The sequence below is a fragment of the Tenrec ecaudatus genome, chromosome 11, assembly GCF_050624435.1.
Source record: "Tenrec ecaudatus isolate mTenEca1 chromosome 11, mTenEca1.hap1, whole genome shotgun sequence".
Taxonomy (NCBI): Eukaryota; Metazoa; Chordata; class Mammalia; order Afrosoricida; family Tenrecidae; genus Tenrec; species Tenrec ecaudatus.
In genome coordinates this window covers 77,528,428-77,536,876 of record NC_134540.1, presented here as the reverse complement: position 1 = coordinate 77,536,876, position 8,449 = coordinate 77,528,428, and the positions used below count along the sequence as shown (strand labels likewise).

The window sequence follows — 8,449 nt, the reverse complement described above, 5'->3', positions numbered from 1 at the left end:
CAGCTGGGTCATCTTTGAACTCACAGAGCTGAGGGGCATTGGTGCAGAATGGCGAGGCAGGGGCCAGAAGATGGCAGGCCAGTGGGCACGGAGTCACATGGATCCAACGTCAGTGGAAGCATGGCAGAGTGTCACCAGCTTTCACAGTCTGACAGTCCACGTGGGGCAGGCCCTGGGGGCAAGCAGGGGCAGAGAGAGAGAGAGAGAGAGAGAGAGAGAGAGAGAGAGAGAGAGAGAGAGAGTTAGTTCTGAGAATCCCTCACTCTCATACAAAAGGCCACACCCCAAGGAGGTGTCAAAAAGGAGCTACTGACTGGCAGGTGTGAGCCTGTTGCTAGCCAGAGGGTCTAGTTGGCCTAAAAGTGTACGCTTGCTACACCATGTATTGCGCCTTTTTGATGGCCACATCCCAGTGTGGCTGCGCTGACAAGCTGAGAGTGACAGTACCGGGAGGGTGGAGGGAAGGTGGGATGGAAAGGGGGAACCCATCACAAGGATCTACATATAACCCCTTCCCTGGGGTATGGACAATAGAAAAGTGGGTAAAGGACAGTGTAAGACATGACAAAATAATAATGATTTATAAATTATCAAGGGTTCGTGAGGGAGGGAGAAATGGGGAGGAAGGGGAAAAATGAGGAGCTGATTCCAAGAGCTCAAGCAGAAAGAAAATGTTTTGAGAATGATGGCAACAAATGTACAAATGTGCTTGACATAATGCATGTATGTATGGATTGTGATAAGAGTTATATGAGCCCCAAAAAATGATTTTAAAAAAAGAACAGACTTTATAAAAAATAACTATATGACGGACCTTCAAAGACCTATGGAATTAAAAGATACTATATATATTCGAGTATAAACCCACCCAAATATCAGCCCAGGCACCTAATCTTACCACAAAAACTGCATTAAAAATGTGTTGAGCCCTTTTCGTCCCTGGCTGTCTGAGCGTTCTGTGCCATCATGAATGACACGGTAACCATCCGGACCAGGAAGTTCATGACCAACCGACTACTTCAGCGAAAACAAATGGTCATTGATGTCCTTCACCCTGGAAAAGCAACAGTGCCTAAGACAGAAATTCGTGAAAAACTAGCCAAAATGTACAAGACCACACCAGATGTCATTTTTGTATTTGGATTTAGAACCCATTTTGGTGGTGGCAAGACAACTGGCTTCGGCATGATTTATGAGTCTTTGGATTATGCAGAGAAAAATGAACCTAAACACAGACTTGCTAGACATGGTCTGTATGAGAAGAAAAAGACCTCCAGGAAGCAACGCAAGGAGCGCAAGAACAGAATGAAGAAAGTCAGCGGGACTGCAAAGGCCAACGTGGGTGCTGGCAAAAAGACAGAATAAAGCATCTACAGTGACTTGATCTGCACTGGTTATGTGGATTTTTCACCAGAGAATTAATAAACTATAAAATCTTTTTAAAAAATGTGTTGAAACACCCAGCTTATACCAAGTATATACGGTAACAGAATTTTTCCACAAACTTTTTGAAGTCCCTTGTATCTTTGAAAATATGATTATTGATAGAGTTACAATGGTTGACATTTTTAATATTCTGTTTAATGTCTGACTTAATAAAGATGGATTATTCTACAAAAGAAAATATATGTGTGTTCTTTGAGCTTTATTGTAGGACTAAAATAATAAAATATTTTTTTAAAGTTCAAAATGGCCCTGGTGTGTCACGTCGGCTGATATTTGCCTGTTCTCACCACTTTGTTCAATTTCTTCTAGTTATGGTTCAGTCTACTTCTCTATCTTCCTCTGAAGTTCTGAAATCCTTGCTTACTGTCTCCATCTGGGTCATGTTGTCACTTGTGTGGATCTGCCTAGGCTGCAGTCTTGCCAGAAATCTAATGTTTCTATAAGAATGACACTTACTGAGAGATTTACTTAAAGTTTCCTTCTGATTCTACATCACCTTTTTTCATTCTTTTTCTTGTTGAAATTCCACCCCTGAAAGTTTTCGCTTCTGAATAGAGATCATTTCTTATATTTCCATTAGTCATAAAGTACATGATACCGCACACGAACTCACTATCATCGAGTCAATCCCAGCTCATAGTGACACAAAAGAGCGAGTAAACTTGTCCCTTTAGGTTTCTGAGGTTGGCAATCTTTATAAATGTAGAAAGCCTTACCTTTCTTCTGTAATGTGCCAGTGGGCTTGAACTGCTGACCTTGTGTGTAGCAGTCAAACACATAACCCATTACACAGTCATTAGAATGAGGGATTGCTCATAATAATCTATATATCTCTATCTCTCTATCCATATATATGCAGTTCTAAAAAGCTGATTGGAAGCTTTAAGATTGTGGAGAAAACTTTATATTATAAGATGGAAAATAGCCTCCTAAGCATATGACTTAGAATAGACTGGAAGAGAGAAGGTTAAGGTTATTTCTTTTTATTTAAGCAAGTCTACATGTATTCATTTCGATATGTCTGCATTCTAAACTCTGGTACCTAGAAATGTGTAGCATGGGACTTTGCAAGGGTGAATAAATGAAGAATCTTGAGATATAAACATTATCCTTGATTATCAGGTAGAAGTTCAGAGAAAAGCGATGCTTTAAAGATGGTTTTGAAGATGGAAACTGGGGATATGAGCCAAGAAATGCAGAGAGCTCTACCCGCTGCAAAAGGCACAAACGCATTCTCTCCCAGACACTTCGGAACTGCCGCTCCTCTGAATGCAGAATGTTTTAAAACAATTACCTGGAAACTGGGATGTGCATGTATGTGTGTCTGTGTGTGTGTATACATACACACACACACACATATACATACATACATATACATATATATTATCTAGGCAATTGAAAGGGTTAGGAAGCCTAAGATATAGATGCGTGTGTTTAAATATTTACTATATAGTGGTTTTTTCTATTGAAAAATTGACAGACAGCTAGATGATAGATGAAATCATGAGTTCACACTTTCATTTTAATCACACATACACATATCAAGAAACTGATAAAATACATCCAGGGCTAAAACAGTTCATATCAGCTCAATATGTGCATCTTCCTTACACGGCAACGAGTACCTGGCTTCTCATTATCCTCAGTATAGTTACTTATTTGTTCAAAACTAGGATGCACAGAGGTAATTTGAGAATTGCTAATACATGCTGTTATAGAAACCAAATCGATGACTCAGAGTTAATATTTGTTTGCAAATCTTTTAAAAAAATCTTTGAGTCAAAACATTAAATACATGAAATATATAAATCCTACATGTATCATATAATCCAATAAGTGCAATAGCCCAGTGGCAACTGAAAACAAAACATCCAAACTCACTGCCATCTAGTTAAGTCTAACTCAGCAACCCTATGTTTTTGTGAAGTGCTGGCGAGTCTAGGTACTGACTTTTAATGACCCTATACAAAACACCACCCTCAATTGTTTTTGTACTTGATCCCACAGTTGCAGCCACTGTCAGTCTAGCTTGTCGAGGGCCTTGCTCTTCTGCCTGCCTCTTCCCTTTATCAAGCACAATGTCTCTCAAGGGACTGGTCTCTCCTGATAATATTTTTCCAAAGTACAGTAAGTGGAACTAAGTCTTGACATCCTTGCCTGTAAAGAGCATTTGGGTTAAACTGATTCCAAGACAGCGTTGTATGTTCTTTTGGCTGTGCATGCTATTTTCAATATTCTTTTTAAACATTGTAGTCAAATGTATTGATGTTTCTTTGGTCTTACTTATTCAGTTGTCCAACTTTCACAATGGCCTATAAGACAGCGTAAGTATATTACCCCTGTGGTTTTGTGAGACTGTAAATCTTTATGGGAACAAAAGGAATCATATCTTTTCCTGATGAGTGGCTGGTGGATTCAAATTTCTGAAATTGCACTTAGCAGCCTCCTGTGCAACGCTCTACAACACCGGGGTTCTGTAAAGGCAGCTTCTTTTCCGTTTCTCTACTGCAAATTATGTTTGTTGCTTCATAAACTTCATATAAATTTTAATAATATAGAAAGATACACACAACACACACCTGCTCAAGTATTACCTTAAGTAAACAAAGGTGTAAACTTCAAATGAAGCTTTATTTTTCCCCTCATATACTTGCATAGATCATGATTTTCTTATGTATTGTCGATTATCTATTCCATGTCATATATTATGAGCTAGATGAGAGCTTTCTCTCCACATGTGTTTTTAAGTGTTACAGTTGCATTAAAAAACAATTCTGGTCTAAATAGAAAATAAATGCCAATTGAGTAAATGAAGACAATCATTATAAAAAGCAAGACTGTATTCTTTGTCATTTTTAAATTGTCAAATTTGTGTTATGCTGCCAAGAAATGTGTAACATTGAACACGTGGTGACCTTATCCCCTGAGCCAGAGTCAAATGATTGTGCTTTTCCTAAAACTTAACAACTATTTTAGAGGTAATTAACCCATGCTGTGCACAGTAAAGAGAAGGTTATTTGTATCTAAAAACTCAAGATGAGCAAAGAATTTGTGAGGACACCTGTTGTTAGGTGCCTTCATGTACAACAGGACAGAATCTCTCTCAGGGTAACATATTTCAACTTCAAAACAAAATCATTTTTAAAATACCACGAAATTCAGATCTATGGTTGTGTAGCTTATATGAGACTTTAAATTTCTAGGGGCATTCTTTGGATACGCTTAATACAATGAGGTCACAGTGAGCAGACAAATGCAGTGCTTGCTCATGGAGTCCAGTGTCAGGTGTGTTCTCCCCAGGATTACACTTGCACCTCTGCAGAGATGGGGGAACCAGAGAACATTCGTGTGATTTGGGGTAGAGGAGAGTATGAGTAGGATAGAAGCAGGAGTCCTGAGGAGTTGAACGTGGGGCTAAAAAGCTTCAACTTCCGTTTGAAGAGTGGAGATTCAATCGTGTTGAGAACTGTGGCTTGTACAAAGCCCACGTCATTTTGGCTGGCCCTAGATTTGAAGCGCAGCTGAAGCAAAGCACAAATCATCTCGGATTCAGCTAAGTCTATTAAAGTTACTATTCATGATTTTCCCCCTTACCCAATGAGGAAGCCCTATGGGAATGTTTCTACATTGCTATTATATGACTTCTATTTTATGGTTTAGGTGGAGATTCTTATTTTAGTTTCTGTATCAACTTGGAGTGCTGAAAAAAGTTTTCAATACAAGATATGGTAAGATATTCACCTTAGGATTAATAATGCACTCTGTATTCAGGACCTTCTTCACACCCATCAGCATTTTAATTTCACCTGCTGTGTTCTTTGTGTACGAATACCCTGGTGACATGTTAGCAGAACCATTTGACTGCAGTACTATTGTTTCTAGGTCCAATGTCTAGTAATAGTTTTGCCTCTTTATTTGACATTTATATTTCTCTGTACTAACAATAGAAAAATACCTTATTTCCTATTTAAAATGATAATAAAATGTAATGCTATGCATTACATCTTATTCTAAGGTAAAATATGCACAGCACTATAAAGGGAAGCTCATTCTGTGTTCAATATGGCGGGGAGGGCTCATAGAGGAAAATGTAAGAGTGAGAAGAAACTTGGAATTATTCTCTATAAATGGGAGGGCGGTTGTTTTGCACTTATAAGAATCCCCCTCAATAATTTGTTCTGTATTATTATATCTAGTGCGATGGTTGCATTGGTTTTTGTAGGAGAAAGTCATTTATCACAGGGATCCCACATTTCTCAATTCGGTGTCACCCTTGGGAGATGTACCACAGCACAAGCTCCGCAGCGGTGACAGGGAAGCACCAGTGGTCCTCACACTCCTGTGAAGAGTGATGAGTATCCTCGTGCATCAAGCTCCAATTATTGACAGTATAATCAATCCTCTCCAGTAAAGAGAAAGCCACAGCCAATCACACTGCTCAGTTGCAATCACCACTAACTTCTCACTGCTCTTTATGTCCTTTTAAAGTTGTTAGTGAATGTATTTGATGGTGTTTATAGGCTACATATCAAATACTACAAGCCTTACTTTTTTTACCTCACCTAACATACTGTTACTTATAAAATTTTGAGACAGAAGTTAAATGGAGATATTGAGTCATTTTATTCTGAAGTGCTTAAATGTTTATTCAAAAATGTAAAGAAAATTTAACCCAGAGCAACCCATCCTTAGAAACTAAATGGTTCCAGGCAAGATATATTTCAGACACATCATTTTATGGATGATACATTGAATGTGCTTAAAATATTAAAATATCTATTTATAGTCCTTTTCTCCAACATTTTATTTTTTTAAACAATGTATATATACCGCAAACAAATTCAGATTGAGGTGAGCACCAAGGTACCTTTGCTTACATTCACCAATTGTTAACATTGTATTGTATTTGATTTATCTCATTATGAGGACAGCTATGTCACTTGTTGAACTATTTGAGTGGTATATACCAGGATCCCAATGCATTTCCAAAGAATAGAGATTTTTTCCCTATTAAAATCACAATATAAAATATATTTTCAGGAAACATAACATCAATTTAATTCTGGAATCAATAGATCATCTCAGGTGTTATATTAACGATTCTCACATATTTTTTCTCTGTTTTACAGGGTCAATGGAGGAGCATCTGCTGCCTTTATACCTCATATCTCTACCTACTCCTTTAATCTACAGCACTTCGCCACTTGTTCATGTTCGACTGTCATGAGGTGTTGTTTTGATGTACTGCAGAGCTTGTTCTAGTGCAGAGTAACCATGTATGCAATGGACAGGGTCATTGCCTGGGCTTTTATGTAATCACTGAAATTCATCTTGTTGAAAGTCTTCCTCCTTGTAAGAGACCCTCTACTTCACCAAACAGGTTGGGTGGTTTTCTTTTTTCAGGCCTAATCCCTCTTCATCACATGTCCAACATATGTGAAATAGTCTCATCACCCTTGTTTATAACGGCCATTCTGGCTATTTTTCTCCCAATGCAGATTTGGTTTTTGTAAATTCATTATAATTCTTCAAATATGTCGATTCCTCTCTGATCTTCCTTATCCATTATCCACCTCTTGCATGTATATGAAGTTCCAAAGAGTTCAGCTTCTTGGATTATACAGAGTAGTGGAGTATGTGAAAGGATACAAGCCTTTTCTGCATCTAAAAACCATGGAGTCACCTTTATTATATTATATTTGAAATATTTTGGTCATTCTTCAGGTTCCACATGGACATAATTAAATCTTCTAGAATTACCATTCTTTAAAATATTACCCATAGTTTGTTATGTTTTGCACAGTTAAATGTGTTTGCATAATCAACAAAATACACGCAATTAGCTTCGTGATATTCCCTGTTTCAACCAAGATCCATATGATATCAGCAATGATATCCCTCGTGCCACATTGTCTTCTGAATCCAGCTTGAATTTCTAGCAGCTCCATGCAAAAGTACTGCAGTAACCGAATTATCTCTACCAGGATTATACATACATGTGATGTTCATTATATTGTTCAATCATTTCTTCATTTTGTCAGGGTAAACGTCTTTCAATTTTTTTTATCACAGAGGAATGATTGCTTACAACTGCTTCAATTGTTGAAACTTTTCAATTGGCATGCTGTCAATTTCAGGAACCTTTTTAAAATTAATGCTTTAAGTACTGCTTGAACTTTGCCCTTCAATGTCATTGATCCTTGATCATAACCTACCCATTGAAATAGATGAATGTTGACCAGTTCTATTTGGCACGGCGACTGTATATTCTTCCATCATCTTTCGATTCTTCTTCCTTCATCATTCTATATTTTACTCATGAAATCCCTCAATGTTTGAATCCATGGCTTGAAAATTTTCTGCAGTTCTCTCATCCAGTCAGTTTATGTCAAAAAATGAGACTTACAACGAATAAATCATTGATCCTGTAGAATTTTATTACATGAGCTCCAGCTTCACTTCTGTCACCAAGGCCATCTTTTCCAACTACCGATCCTTCAACTTTTGCATTCCAGAATAATTACCACCTCCTTGATGGCATATTTGGTCGATTTCAAACTGAAGATTTTGTTATTCTGAAATTTATTCATCATGTTAGTGATTCGTTTGTAAATTTGAATAATAGTTATATTAAGTGGTCTGTCTTGTGTTGTGTAGATATTATCCTATCACAGATAGTGTTGTTGATATGTTTCTGTTGTTTTTTACAATAAATGTGAGACAATTTTGCTTGAATTTTTCATTCCTGAAACAGTGAATCATATGATTGTTTGATTAAAGCTGATCAATACCAGTCCATTTAGCATAATACAATTATGTGTTTAGTCTATTTTTGATGATTTCCAATTTTTGGATGATCTTACTTTGTACATTCTATGGTTCAAGTATTAATGCATGTTTGCAGTTGTTTCTTCTTATTTTGAATAATTTCTCATAAGTAAATGAAGTTCTCAAAACTTTTGCTCCATCCCTGTAATAAAGTCAAATCTATTTAAAGGATGTA

General features: G+C 37.2%; 1 pseudogene; it reads left to right on the top strand.

Annotated features, from left to right (window-relative positions):
• Positions 1-933: 933 nt before the first annotated feature.
• On the top strand, positions 934-1,380 carry LOC142460785 (small ribosomal subunit protein eS24 pseudogene; annotated as a pseudogene).
• Positions 1,381-8,449: the final 7,069 nt, after the last annotated feature.